The following is a 14,848-nucleotide window of genomic DNA, read 5'->3' as shown; positions in this document are numbered from 1 at the left end:
CCCAGCACTTGGATGGCAGAGGCAGGTGGTTCTCTGTGAGTTCAAGGCCAGCCTGGTCTACAGAGTGACAGCCAGGGCTACACAGAGAAACCCTGTTTCAAAAAAACCCAACATATATATAGATATATAGATATAGATATAGATGAATAGGTAGATATAGTTTCTATAAGTTAGTATTAAAGAACATGAATGAAACAACTCACTAGTCAATATTAAGACATATCTGCTGAGTAACGGGGGCTGTGTTTAAAAGGGACTGTCCATAAAACAAGTAACACACACAGTGACTTATACAGTCATTTGCCTATGGACTGCAAACCCATGGACTCTTCCTGTTATCAGAGTTACAGTCAGAACCTGGGCCCTGGTGACCCCATAAAGGTAGGTGAAGCCTCCTGCCCTCAGTAGGTCACTTAAACAGAGAAAGGGTAGTCACCAGGATCACACTGGGAAGGGAACAAAGAGGTCCAGTGACCCACCCATGTCCATCTTCAGGTTCTTACTTGAGGTTTAGGGTTAAATACAAGGCAGGAGGACTGCATAATTAAGCAGTCCCTTTGAAGGGGTGCTCCCCCAACCCTCTTGTCTCAGATTCAGTGTCTCCTGCAAGGTGGTCTGGCACATTGTCAAAACTAAGTAAAATCTCTTTCTAGGAGACAAGTCTCTTCTAGCATAAGAGTCCCCAGAAAATTCCAGTTGCTTGATGACCATTATTTCCATAGTCTGTTCGCCCAAGGAAGGGACCCAAAAGTATTCATTCTTTCGTGAATGGACGACTATATTTGCAGTCAGAAAAAAATCTATATTTATCACAACTCAGCCACTCTCATCAAAGTCTTGCGAGACCCGGAGGGCCTACCATTGACACACTGTAACCTTCCCAGGGTCTGGGGTGGGCTAGCTAAAGCCAAATTTCCTGATCAATGGCTGCCAATTCACACCAGTCAGCTGCCCAGCATCACTAACTGCAGTGGCTTCCCAGCACCTGGGGAGCATTTAATTAATTGCAAGCCCTTCTCAGTCCTGACCTCAACTGACCTCTCTCAATTAGCCTTACAGAATCCATCTCAAAGTCACCCTCCTTCAAGTGAGCTGACCCTAGCTAGGGAGACATTTTCATTGCAGTCGAATCTGTCTGTTTATCAACAGGCAGTAGTGACTTGAGAAACCCAAGGTTAATTGCTGTGGTCCTTTGTGTCCTTTGAGCCAAAGAAGTTGAGAAAGAAATATTAATTCTTGTTTCACGAAGCATTTGGAGACTCTTCACCTTTGTTACAGTTTTATATTTTAAGTATATCTTGCATGGTTTGGCCTTGTCTCCATTACAGATTTTCAAAGGCTTGGTATCTTTTACAGCCGGATCATGGACTCATTTCCCCATACAGCTTTTCTGGCCTTTCTATTTAGAATTGTCCTTTCCCTGTCTAATAAATGAGACGTGGCCACAAATGCTTTGGTGCTCTCTTAGTGCGGTGAAGGAGAGGATGGAGGCCCCGTCTACTTTCTCGAGCTGAGCACTGGGTGTCTTCAAAGAAACCACACAGGAGCCTTCAGATCTAGGTCGCAGGCACCTCCTTTCTCTTGGAGGAGAGATGAAAAGGAGTTACTCCAAGACCCACCATGCGGTGAGAAAGGCACCGTAGGATCTGTACAGATAAAATCACATCAAGTTTAAAAAAAACGAAAAACAAAACAAGAGTGTGTTGTACACACAGAACAGTGTGTGACTGTGAGAAGCCAAGGGTGGCTGTCGAGAGTTACTGCACACTTTACAGAGCTTAAAGGAAGAAATTCAGTGATGTCTTGTGATGGGCCCTAAAAACATGTATCCTTTTGAAGTAAATGGAGCTTTACAAGCTCGTTTGTCCAAAACTAGCTGTTTTGACTTCGTCATACTCTCAAGAAAGAAAAAGCTTGAGTGTATTTGTTTAGTGCTTGCATTTCAAGGAAATTAAAAATGGCTTAGTTTCTGTTCTGTGGCTATGTTTAGGAGTTGGCATGGCCTAGGGGTGTACAAACTGTGGCCCCAATTGTTACTATGTTATAAAGTCTCCCGTTCTGGGGTGATCTGAGAATGTGACCGGATTATAACTAGTTCTCTGCCCCTGTAGGTACCTGTTCAGGCCCTTGCAGATAACAAAGGGGAATTTTAATAGGTTTTTTAAACCAAGTGCCACTCTGGGCAGCTTTTGTTTGTCAGTACTGGTGGGCGGTGGGGTGGATCTTTTGCTGAGCTAATGACTACTGACAAGCTTTAAGGCTCTTAAGAGACCATGGGGCTCAACAAATGTTATCACTAGAATCAGCAGGGAGATAGGACCCAGTGTCTGACAGGATCCCAAACCAAGATCCTAAAGCCAATATTTAGCCAACCAAAGAGATAAATGGTTGTGCCGTCCTGACTCTGTGGGAGATTTCAGTCAGATCTTTTAGATCTGTCCCATGTGAGGCTGGGTGTTTTTCCTGCCTGTGTTTGAATGTGGGGACTTCTCAGGCTTGGGAGTCCTAACACAGGAGGACTTTACGATGTGCTTTTAAGTTTATCAAGGGCCTTGTGTTTTGTTTCCTGAAGAGAAGTTGACAGTGTGTTCTTTTTAGTTTGTGGACTGGTTAGTCCAAACTTGGGGACAGACAGCCCTCAATATACTGCCTGCAAGTCCAAGGAATCTTATGTGTGTCTTCCATCGATGTCTGAAAATAAAGTTGGATGATACTAATTTTTTCTGAAGACTTCCTTTGCTGATGTCACAGCCTGGATAAGGCACCATTTCTTCTCAGAAGTAAAGCTTATTGAAGTGAGTCTTTGACCCTGATAAGCCCATTGTAACAGAAACCCTGAGTCAAATGCTGAGTCCTTCATAGATGAAGAATTAAGCAGTAAAATCATCTCATACTGAATTAAAGTAGACTTTCTGAAATTACAGTGTCCAAATCAAGAGTAAAACATGTAAAGGTCTGAGGGAGCATTGGTTAATTTCTGAGGTATTATTGTCCAAATAATATATATGGATAATTAATTACATATATTATAAATACATATTATTTGGACAGTATATATATTGGAGAGAGACTCACTATATAACGCTGGCTGGCATCTATATCAAGCATGTATAATTTATATTTTGAGTTGCATTCAGTAAATGGTTTTATCTACAGGAATACTTGATGAAGGAAAACATATACTCCTACTACTGCGAACTATCTGGACTCAGCTGATGCAGATGCTAGCAAAACATTTGATTTTGAGAATCTTGGGATTATAATTTTGTTTATGGCTCTCAGGACCTGTGCAAAACTCCACACACACACACACCCCTGCTTGCTTTATTGACAGATATATAAAGAAGGTCAAGGATCAGCGCATCGAGGGTTAGCCCTTGGTCTTTTAGCAGAGTGGGGCTTACATTGTTTCAGGGATCAAAGGCTACCGGAAGTAATTTGGGAAGCAGTTTAAAGGTTAAATCAGAACTGCAGTGGTTTAGTTGTTTCTGATGTTCCCCACGTCTATACAATAAGAAACCTTCTTGTGAGGAGTGCCAAGAATTTCAGAATGGGGGAGTCCATGCTTCTGTGCAACTTAACAGTTTCCTGTAGACAAATGCAGTGTCTCAGTATCGGATGAATCTTGAATTTTTAAGCTCAGTTCTCCAGAGGAGCATGTTATTTAGCCTCTATTGGGAGAGCAGAAGTCTCCTCTGGAGATTGACAGGGACAGAATCACGTAGTAGGGAGTTGTAATGCTCAAAACCGGGACAGTCACATGTTCCAGTAATGAGAACCCTTGAACTTGATTTGAAATTCCCACCGCTGAGGTGTTTTTACTACTCTGAAAGCTTCTTAGTGTGCTACGGCAATGTTCCAAAGGAAAAATAAAAATGCTGTGTTATCTATCAAATCAGTAGAATTCTTTCCATTTGCATTTATTTCCTCCTTGTTTGTGTCTTGAAATGGTTGGAAGCAGCTCCCCAGGTAGTTTCTTGTAGCCTCTTAAAACAGATTTTTTTGTTTTGTTTTGTTTTTCGAGACAGGGTTTCTCTGTGTAGCTTTGTGCCTTTCCTGGATCTCGCTCTGTACACGAGGCTGGCCTTGAACTCACAGAGATCCTCCTGCCTCTGCCTCCCGAGTGCTGGGATTAAAGGCGTACGGTGCACCGCCGCTGCCACCACCACCACCACCACCCCGCTTAACACAGATTTTTTAAAGTGAAGGTTATTCCAGCTCCTTATTTAGCAAAGACCCCCTCCCCCAAATGCCCACCTATTCTGATTACAGTAACCATAGGCATCTCTATCAATAGGGTAAAATTGAGAATAGGTTTTAAAAGTTAGTCAAGGTCCCTGCCGATGCTGTGTAATCATAGGGCCATCACATTGCTTGTCCGATGGCTCCTCCTTGACACCACTTCCGTAAGGAATGTTCTATGAGCTGTGACAGCTTTGTCACCTCCCGTTCTGATCCATGATTCCTCCGTAAGTCACTTAGTCCTGTGAACCACTCATTAGCAAAACGGGCTGTGCATCCTCCTCTGTAAGATGAGTATATCGTTCCTGCAGGCAGTCCACAGCTGGTTTATTCCGTTTATGTTTTCAGGATCAGTTTAGGATCCAGTCGGTGCTCTGGGGGAACATTTGGGGGAAAGTTCTTGATGGCTGTTGACCCATTTTTTCTGGCCCCTCTGGTCCTCTTGTAGAAGCATGCTTGGGAACCTGGTAATTCTGCCACTCTCCCCTGCCATCCCAGGGCATGATAAGTATTATTTTCTAGACAAAGACGCAGCTTACCAAGACCTGTTGATGAAGAACATGTACAGTATACACAATGAAGTTGAAAGCTGGGGCTGTGGAGCACAAAGCCACATCTGAGACATTTGCCCTTGACGTTTACTGTCAGCAAGAAAGCAGTAAGGAGAAAGGTCTCTGGCTATTGGCATCCATCCAGCCACCCTCTCTAGACTTGGGGCTCAGTAGAGGCCTCTTGGGCTCTCCTCTGACACTAGACACTGTGAAGAATCAGATCAGATGAAGTAGAGGGGGCTAGAAGGCTAGTTTTGCATACAAAGGAACAATCTGTGAGCTAGGAGACATTAACAGTGTTAGGAAGCATGGCTCACAGGAGTCACCGAACAATGAGGAAGTCCGTTGATCGGCACCATGACTGACTGTAAAAACCACATTCCTTTCTGGACAAGAGGAGCTGTAGAAAACCATTTACCTGTAACCCATTGTTTCAATCTTACCACAGCGACCGAAAGAGGAGTGGGGGTTCTGTTTCTGGTGAGAGCTGGCAGTTTTGAGTCATGATAGGTTAAGTACTAATAGTGATGAAATGACGGATGTTGGCTTCTGTTTTGGCTTTTGAAATAGCCCTAAATGATAAGTGTTCCATATAGATAGACAGAAGGAAAGAACAGTGAGGTGGCAGCTTTGTGAGGGACCCCCGTGGAAAGCCAGCCCTCAGCTGAGCACCATGAAGTTCATGTTCCTTCTACTGGAAGAATTGCCAGCTGAACCCTGACCACACTCCCAGCCCAAGGCACAGTGAGCCACTGCATTTTGAAGTACTTGTATCATCACACTGTATAACCCAAGCCCTCTCCTCCAAACCCATGCTGTCTGTGAGATTAATTTGATGATTAATAATTTACAGCCTTGGGACTGGAGCTTTATTGTTGCCTTGAATTTCAATTTCAATATTTCATTATTACCCAGTTTGTTGTGATTTCATCTTGTTTTGCAAGTAATATGGAACTCTCTATAGTACCAGCAAATGTTTTATAAATAACATTCTTGGCTTATTGTGTTGTCTTTTTTTTTTTTTCCTAACTCGCTAGAAAATTCATGTAGGGAAAACATTTTATTTTATTTTACACCTTACCATGTGTGCTGGCTGGTTTTATGTTAGCTTGACACAAACTAGAGAAAGAAGCCTCAATTGAGAAAATGCCTCCATAAGATCCAGCCGTAAGGCATTTTCTTAATTAGTGATTGATGTGGAAAGGCCCAGCCTATGTGGGTGGTGCCATCCTTGGGCTGGTGGTCCTGGGTTCTATGAGAAAGCAGGCTGAGCAAGCCATGAGGAACAAGTCAGTAAGCATGCACTCCTCCGTGGCCTCTGCATCAGCTCCTGCCTCCAGATTTCTGCCTTGCTTGAGTTCCTGTCCTGACTTCCTTTGATGATGAACTGTGATGTGGAAATGTAAGCCAAACAATCCCTTTCGTCCCCAACTTGTTTTGTGGTCATAGTGTTTCATTGCAGCAACAGAAACAAACTAAGACACCAGGTAACCCTGGCTGGCCTAGAACTCACTATGTAGACCAGCCTGGCCTTAAACTCAGAGATCTCTTTGCCTCTGCCTCCCAAGAGCCCAGATTAAAGGCATGTGCCACCATGCCCTGTTTATGGGTTTGGATTTTTTGTTGTTGTTGTTGTTTGTTTGTTTGGAGACAGAGTTTTTCTGTGTGGTCTTGGCTGTCCTGGAACTCATTCTGCAGACCAGGCTGGCTTTGAACTCAGAGATCTCTGCCTCCTGAGTGCCCAGATTAAAGGTTTGCACCACCACCACCACCAGCTGCATGTTTTCTCTTTTACATAATTTTTTGTTGTGCTTGGAAAATAATGTCATAAAACTCACTTTTGTATTTCTTTTTATCATATAAGCTGTCAGTGAATAGAATGTGTATGACAGGGTCTCAAGAAGATATGAAGATGATCGTGGGAATGGGAATTACCTATTATTGAAAATAAAAGATTTCTTTATTATGTATTCCTGCACACCGGAAGAGGGCACCAGATCTCACTACAGATGGTTGTGAGCCACCATGTGGGTGCTGGGAATTGAGCAACCAGTGCTCTTAATGGCTGAGAGATTGCTCAGCCCCTAGAATTTTTAATTATTGGAGAAAACATCAGATAGTAACTATGCACCTATAAAGTATGAAAAATTAACCAATGACCATTAGTAAACAACAAACAAGCCAAAAGCAAACAATATAAACAAAAATCAAGTAAGTTTCCATGCTAGGACCCAAGATCTGCCCCTGGATATGTGACCTGTCAGATTCCTACCCAAAAGTGTGGGCAGGTCGAGGAATGTGGTGAAATTGACAGCCGATCAATAAGGTAACATCTGATGCCTTCTTTTAATAGGCTGGGGAGAGAGAACCGTGTGCTGGTTGTTTTTACTCTTTGGGAGCCACCACCCAGCTCCCAAATAAACCACACACGGAGGCTTGTTCTTAATTATAAATGCCCAGCCTTAGCTTGGCTTGTTTCTAACGAGCATTTCCTAAATTATCCCATTTGTCTTTTGCCTCTGGGCCTTTATCTTTCTCTATTTCTGTCTACCTTTCTTTCACTCTTCCTCCGTGGCTGGCTGTGCAGCTGGGTGGCTGGCTGTGCAGCTGGGTGGCTGGCTGTGCAGCTGGGTGGCTGGCTGTGCAGCTGGGTGGCTGGCTGTGCAGCTGGGTGGCTGGCCCCTGATGTCCTCCTTGATCTCTCTTGTTTCTTCATTCTCTCCTATTCTCCCCCTACTTATTCTCACTGCCTGCCAGCCCCGCCTATCCTTTCTCCTGCCTTGCTATTGGCTGTTCAGGTCTTTATTAGACCATGAGGTGTTTCTGACAGGCAAAGTAACACAGCTTCACAGAGTTAAACAAATGCAACATAAAAGAATGCAACACATCTTTGCATCATTAAACAAATATTCCACAGCGTCAAAAAATGCAACACACCTTCAACTAATATTCCACAACAGCTGTCACTGTGTTAGCCTCAAATAGAAAAAGAGTCACACTGTGAGCATGGCATGGAAAGGGGATGCCTCTACAGTCTGGATGCCTCAGTCCTGCCACCACCAGGAACTGAATTCTGCTGCAAGCAGTGCACTGGGATGAGGTCTCAAAGCCGTGATGTCAGGATCGACAGGGGCAAATCCGCCCTCATCTGGTGTTGAGGCGATGCTTTCACGAGTAGTAGAGGAACAAGCGGAAAGTAATCCGCATCTTCAGCCGTGCCATCGCACCCCTACATCAACCCGAGACGCCTCCGTCCAGACCGGATATAGCAGCAGTAAGTGTGGGGACAGAATTGTTTGTGGTCTGTTAGTGGCAGCTGAATGCATTCCCATGCATCTCTTAGTCTAAATATAAAGCCTTGACCTCTTGTGCCTTAGAATTCCCAGAAATCTTCTTCTACTTCCTGCCCTCAAACCTTTGCTCTACGGATAGCATCCATTATCATCTCCCCCTCCTCTTGCTCCTCCTCCTCCTCCTCTTGCCCCCTCCTCTTGTCCCCCCTCCTCCTCTTGCTCCTCCCCCTCCTCTCGCTTCTTCTCCTGCTGCTGCTCCATCTCTCCTCTGAGTTCTCCTTCCGTATACCCTTTTCTTCAAAGAATATCACCGACTCTTCCTCTTCCACCAACTTCAAAAGACTTCCGCAGCATCATGTGCATACCCTCATCTTGTTGCTTATGCTACAGTTTGTATCTAGAACATCCCTGAAAGGCCATGTACAGGCGACTTGGTAACCAGCCAGTGGGTGTCACTAGAAAGTGGTAGAACATCCCGGAGGTGGGTGCTGATGGAAGGAACTTGGTTTGAGATGGGTCCTTTTAAAAAGTGTTGGTACTTCAGCCCCTCACCTAGGCCCCTCTCTGCTTCGCAGCCACCGTGAAATAACCACGTTCCTCCATTGGATGCTTCTGCCAGGATGTTCTGTAACCGCTCAGGACCAAAGCACCAGAGTCACATGGCTATGGATTAAGACTTCTGAACCCACACAACAAAACAAGCCTCCACTCCCTTTAAGTTGATTTACCTCCAGTATTCATTACTGCAAGAGAAAGCTAAGATAACCAGTTCTTTTTATTAAAGATTACATATATAATATATATGTAATATAGTTCTGCCTGCATGTCTGCCTGCAGGCCAGAAGAGGGCACCAGATCCCACTATAGGTGGTTGTGAGCCACCATGTAGTTGCTGGGAATTGAACTCAGGTCCTCTGGAAGAGCAGCCAGTGCTCTTACCCGCTGAGCCATCTTTCCTATCCCGATGACTAGTTCTTAACCCAACATGTTGTAATTAACCACTCTATCTGTCCTTCAGCTCCCTGAATGCTGAGATTGGATCTGGCTAGCCTTGATATGCCATGTTCCACGACATAGTTGTTACATAGATGAACGAAAGAAAGCGAAAAGCTATAGACCCATATTTTGCAGAAGCTACCATCCCCTGAGAACATGTCCCCCACACAGTGCCCCCTCCCTGAGATTAGAAGGTTCTGCTTCTCACCTGTTTTCCTCCAGAATCATTCTAAGTCAATACAAACACATCTGTGTGCTTATCACTTTCCCACGGGTGATGGCATGCCATGCTTCCTGCCCCACATTTGTGTTTTTACTTTGACAATATGGCTACTGATTCCCGTAGAGGGCTTTGCCTTTATAAACAGCTAAATATCACTCCTTTCTGTGGTTGCTCAATGTCTATTTACCAGTTCCCAAATGACTGCATTTATATTGATTTTTATGCTCTTTAATTTAGAAACAATTCAAAATTAAACCATTGTACATTTACTTAGTGGGCTATATGAATATGCATATAGAATATGATCTATAGGAATAGGAATAATTCTTTCCCAAAAGATAGTTGTATTTTGAATTCAGAAAGATATTGCTACACTATCTTCCCTCAAACTTGCTTCATTTTTCATTCAAATCAACAATAAGAATGCCTGCTTCCAGGGGCTGGAGAGATGGCTCAGCCGTTAAGAGCACTGACTGCTTTTCCAAAGGACCTGGGTTCAATTCTCAGCACTCACATGGTGGCTCACAACCATCCATAACCCAAGTTCCACGGAATCTAACAAACACTCATGTGGTGCACATACCTGCATACTGACAAAAGAGTCATACTCTGAAAGTAAATTAAATAAATCTATAAAAATTAAAAAAAATAATGCCTGCTTCCTTGTGTTAATGCCTACAGATCAGATTCTTGGTCTTTGTCAACATAATAGATGAAATAATGGCATGATTTGTTTTTCTTTTATTGTTAGTCAGGGTGAGTACTTTTTATATGTTATAATGCCATATGCAAACCTTGCTGCAGACAAGATCTAGTATGGCTAGTTCTACCAGAACGAGAATCTCTTAAAGCAGATTAGGCATCACTTGAGATTGTTATGAAACAAATACAAAAATAAACTTCCAGGAATGCCAGAAATCACACAATAGACTGAAAGGGATAGCCCTGGTGCCTCTTCCGTCAGACATGAAATGCAGAGATTGGATGGCCAGCATCGCAGATGTCTCTCTCAGATACGGCTTGTTGGCTGCTACTCCTGGTTCTTCCTGCTGCCACCTACACCAGCAAGATGGGAACACAGCTTAGCTCACCTCTAAAGTAGTCTCACTAGGGTGTGCCCAGGGCCAAGGTCTAGGTCACATGCTTGACTTCTAGCTGCAAGAGAGGCTGGTCACCAAGTACTGATCCCCATGGGGGGAAAGCAGGATTCATGTGAAAATTCTCTCAAAAATAGGAAGAGATTACAAATATGAAGACTCCACCTTAGATGCCACACTATCAGGAGCGACTCTGCTGGAGACTTCACTTCTGAGACAACAACAGATGCTTCCCCAACCTACAGCACCATCCATTCATGTTCAGTACAAGTACCTCCTTAGATCCCAGGAAAGAATCAGACAAGGAGACCCTGATTTGTATAGGTACATCCTGGGGAGGAAGGGGAAACTAGCAATATTTTCGTTTGCTAGTTGCTTTGCAAAATTTGCTATAATTAGCCATTTAACTAAATTATGTCTATTCCAGCTGCCCTAGTTTCTTTCTGTGGTTAAAATGCCCTGGCAGAAAGCAATTTAAGGGAAAGAGGGTTTATTTTAGTTGATAATTCTAGAGGATAGTCCATCATTGTGGGGAAGTCAAGGCAGGACTCTGAAGCAATTTGTTACACCCACAGTAAAAGCAGAGGGAGAATACATGCATGCATAGTTGCTCAGCACACTTTTTCCACTCTTATGCAGTTCAAGACACAACCCATGAAATAATGCTGCCCACACTCAGGGTGAGTCCTTCCACCTCAATTAGCCTAGGTACAAAAATCCCTGCTTGGCATGGTGGCTCACACCTTCAGTCCTAGCACTTAGGACACGGAGGCAGGTGGATCTCTGTGAGTTTGAGGTCAGCTTGGTCTACATAGAGAGTTACAGGACAGGGATATACACCAAAACTTTGTCAAAAATAATCAAACAAACAAAACCAAACCAAAATGCCTACCTGATAAGCATGCCCAGGAGTCAACCCAATTTAGTAAATTCCTCCGTGAGACTCTCTTCCCAGGTGATCCTGGGTTGTGTCGACTTGACAGTTAAAAATCAACCATCCCACCAACATACCTTTCCTTGGACTTCTCCACATGTTAGGTCTCTCGAGAGTTAAGGGTAAAGCTGGTAGAGTTCATCATACTATAGCTTGTGTTCAGCAGTCACTTTGTACAGAGGGAACTTGTTCCAGTACCGCATAGAAATGGCTAGTGCACACGAAACTCCTGCCGTGATGCACCCAACATTGTGAGTAGGCATTCTATCCAAAGGTGATGGGACAAACACAAGGTCCTGATGTTCTGGTGTCACTTGGCACCAAAAGTAAGCGCACAGTGTAAAATATCACAAGTTATAAATGTGCGGACCCAGGATCTAGTCTATGAAAATGTTCTAATCATGAAAGCATTTAAGTTTAAGGGATCCTTTCAACTCTCATCATTACTTAGTCATCACAAAGTTTATCCAAGTTGTATTTTATACTATAACATATTTAATTACACATACACTACAGCTTTTCCGTGGGATTTATGTAAAATAGAATGTATTGGAAGCAGATAGCAGTGTTTTGGCAGCACACCTGACACTTGTACTCTCCATTTTCTATAATTTGGCTTCTTCTGGTCATCAGCTGACATCTGTTCTGATTCCAAGTTCTTCCTAAAGTGCACAACACGAACCCATCTAAAAGAAGGCCTTACCATAATGCTCTTTTCAGGACCCATGTGTAACAGGAATTGCTAAACAGTCTTATTAATAAAAAACCCGGAGCCAGATATTGGGGTGAAAGCTGAAAGATCAGAGGAATAGAACAAGCCAGCCACAAGTTCTTACCACTAGGAAATCGTCAGCCCTAGAGAGCTACTTCCTGGATACTTACACCTTATATACCTTTCTGTGCCCTGCCATCTTACTTCCTCTCTCCGACCAGCTACGTCACCCACGACTTCTCAGTCCATTTCCATGAGTGGGTCACTTGAGTGTCACCCTTGTCAACGTGGTGACTGACCTTCTTGCCGTCTAGTTTTTCATCATGATGAAAAAGACGTATCCAGCGGACAACAAAGCCTTAGAGTTAATGCGACCCTTTGTGTGAACTCTGGGTTAGTCTTCCCTTTAGATCCACAGAGTTGGAAGAATTAGAACCACACATTCCCTAATTTCTACTGCTTGGTAACTTGGCTCATATAAAGTGATTGACTTAAAGTGTGCACAGATGCAAGACGGCCTCCTGCCCTACCAAAGTATCATTTAGGAACTGTTGGTTTCAGCCATGTCAAAGCTGACAATTTTTGGGAGATGTGGTTCTGGTATGATCAGTGGATCTATGGCTATATGTCCATTCCTGCATCTCCATTAGCACTGTGTAAGATTCTCAACCAGTGGGTCAGATGCCAAATAAGCCTAAGAGTAGATTTTTAGGCTGGACTCTGTGAGTTAGAAAGACAAAGCCATATTCAAATATAAGTATTATTTGTGTTTGAAAGTGGGCAACATCATCAAATTGGTTGGCCAAGTTACATGATCGTGCCACATCAGAAATATGTCATGTGTCTTTGCCTTCACAGGTGGAAAATTTAGTGTCAGAATCCATGTCTGACCACCTTCATGTTGTGTTTCTCAAAGTCTCTGTGCTAAAGTACCAACCTCTAGTACCCCGACTGTGATTTTTTTATCTTTAATCTGCCTTTCAATATAGTAAAATGTTTATAGAACAATATATTTAACAAGTTCCATTAATGTTCTTTACTGTTTTTCATCTGTTTTTGCCTAAGTGCAAAAGTCAGTTGTTCACTGATGACTATGTGACCTTTCCTGGTTATTTTGAACATTACCATTTCATTATGTAACACAACAGAAGGTATGTGTGCTAAAGACAACCAATTTCAGTTACAAAGACATCACTAGATCTATATATCCAAAGTATTAATCAGAAAATATAAGCAAGCTCCATAATTGATTTCTAAATGGAGACATGAAACACATACAGAATTAAGGAAAGAATTTCAAAGTAGACACAAATAAAAGGACAAATTATAAAAACAAGCTAAATTTACATTGCCATCATAGAAATTTTGTAAAGTAAACCCTGTGTGTGCCTTTCTGTACATGGGCATGTATGTGTGTGAGTTCATGAGTGTGTGTTTTCCCTCAGGGTGTATCCAGATCTACAAAGGAAAGATGGAATCTAATAATAAACTCATGCTACAGAAGGAACCTCTCAGTAATATTCTAACATTCAAGGTCAGTATACTGATGCTCTCTGGGTTCTTCCATCCTTACATAGATTTATTATCCTTTATTTACCAGCATATTTATTCTAAGATCACTGGCTCCAAAAACTTGTTTATCACAAATGTTTCTTAGAAGCCTAAACTGGAGATATCCAGGCTCCCTAACGTGTTTAATTTATCAAACAAATCATGAAGATGGAGTAAAACAACTGAGTACCCTGAGAATGCTAAGAAGTCTAGAAAATCATTCCTACACCCATGTCATTCCATAGTGGACAAGCTAAAACATGTGGCAGTATCACTGTATTTGTGTATGTGTGTTTGTGTGTTAGAGGGTGTTTATATGTGTGTATACATATGTGTGTGCACATGTAAGAGAGAAAGTGTGCATGTTACTGTGCGTGTGCGTGTATGTGTGTGTGTGTGTGTGTCTGTCTGTCTGTCTGCCATTGAACTGAAATGCTCATGTTTGTGTAGTGTGTGATTTATTGGCTGAACTACTTCCCATCCCCAAGTTACTCTCACTTTATATATAATTTCTGTAACAATTTGGTAATCTACTGGGAACAGTTCTTTATATTCTTATACTTTAGAATGAAAACCCAATCTAAAATACATGCTTCGAATATATTCCAATGATCACTATAAACTCATTATGTACTCTCTTATGCAGTATATTCAAAATTAATATCAATTCTGCCAAAAGCTCACAGATTAATAAATAAGGTGGAAAATTTAGTGTCAGCATCCATGTCTGACCATCTTCATGCTGTGTTTCTCAAAGTCTCTGTGCTAAAGTACCAACCTCTAGTACCCCTGACTGTGATTTTTAAAACAGGCCATTACATATTACTAAGATGATGTCATACTAGAGTTGGGGCAGGGCTAAGATAGATTCACATGGACGCTTTATTACCAGTACCTTAGAACTGTTGTGTGATATTTTGATTGTGTTCTGACCAATAAAGCTTGCTTGGAGTCAGAGGGCAGAGCTAGCCACTAGCTGACCATAGAGGTTTGGAGGACTGGGGAGAGGGGAGGGGGAGGAGACAGGAAGTTGGTAAGGCAACTTGGCCCCTTTGGACGGAGAACGAGAGAGCAACTGGCAGAAAGCAGCTGGCGACTGCTCCCTGTTCTCTTATCTTTCAGGTTCTTACCCCAATATCTGACTCCGTCTTTTATTTGATAAAAACCAATTAGATTAATGCTTCATAGAATGTGACTATATCTGGAGATAGGTCCTTTAAAAGATAATTAAGGCAAAATGAGGTCATGA

Source organism: Peromyscus californicus, unplaced genomic scaffold, assembly GCF_007827085.1.
Source record: "Peromyscus californicus insignis strain IS unplaced genomic scaffold, ASM782708v3 Scaffold_18__1_contigs__length_77618521, whole genome shotgun sequence".
In the NCBI taxonomy this organism is placed as follows: Eukaryota; Metazoa; Chordata; class Mammalia; order Rodentia; family Cricetidae; genus Peromyscus; species Peromyscus californicus.
This window is presented reverse-complemented; position numbering follows the sequence as displayed.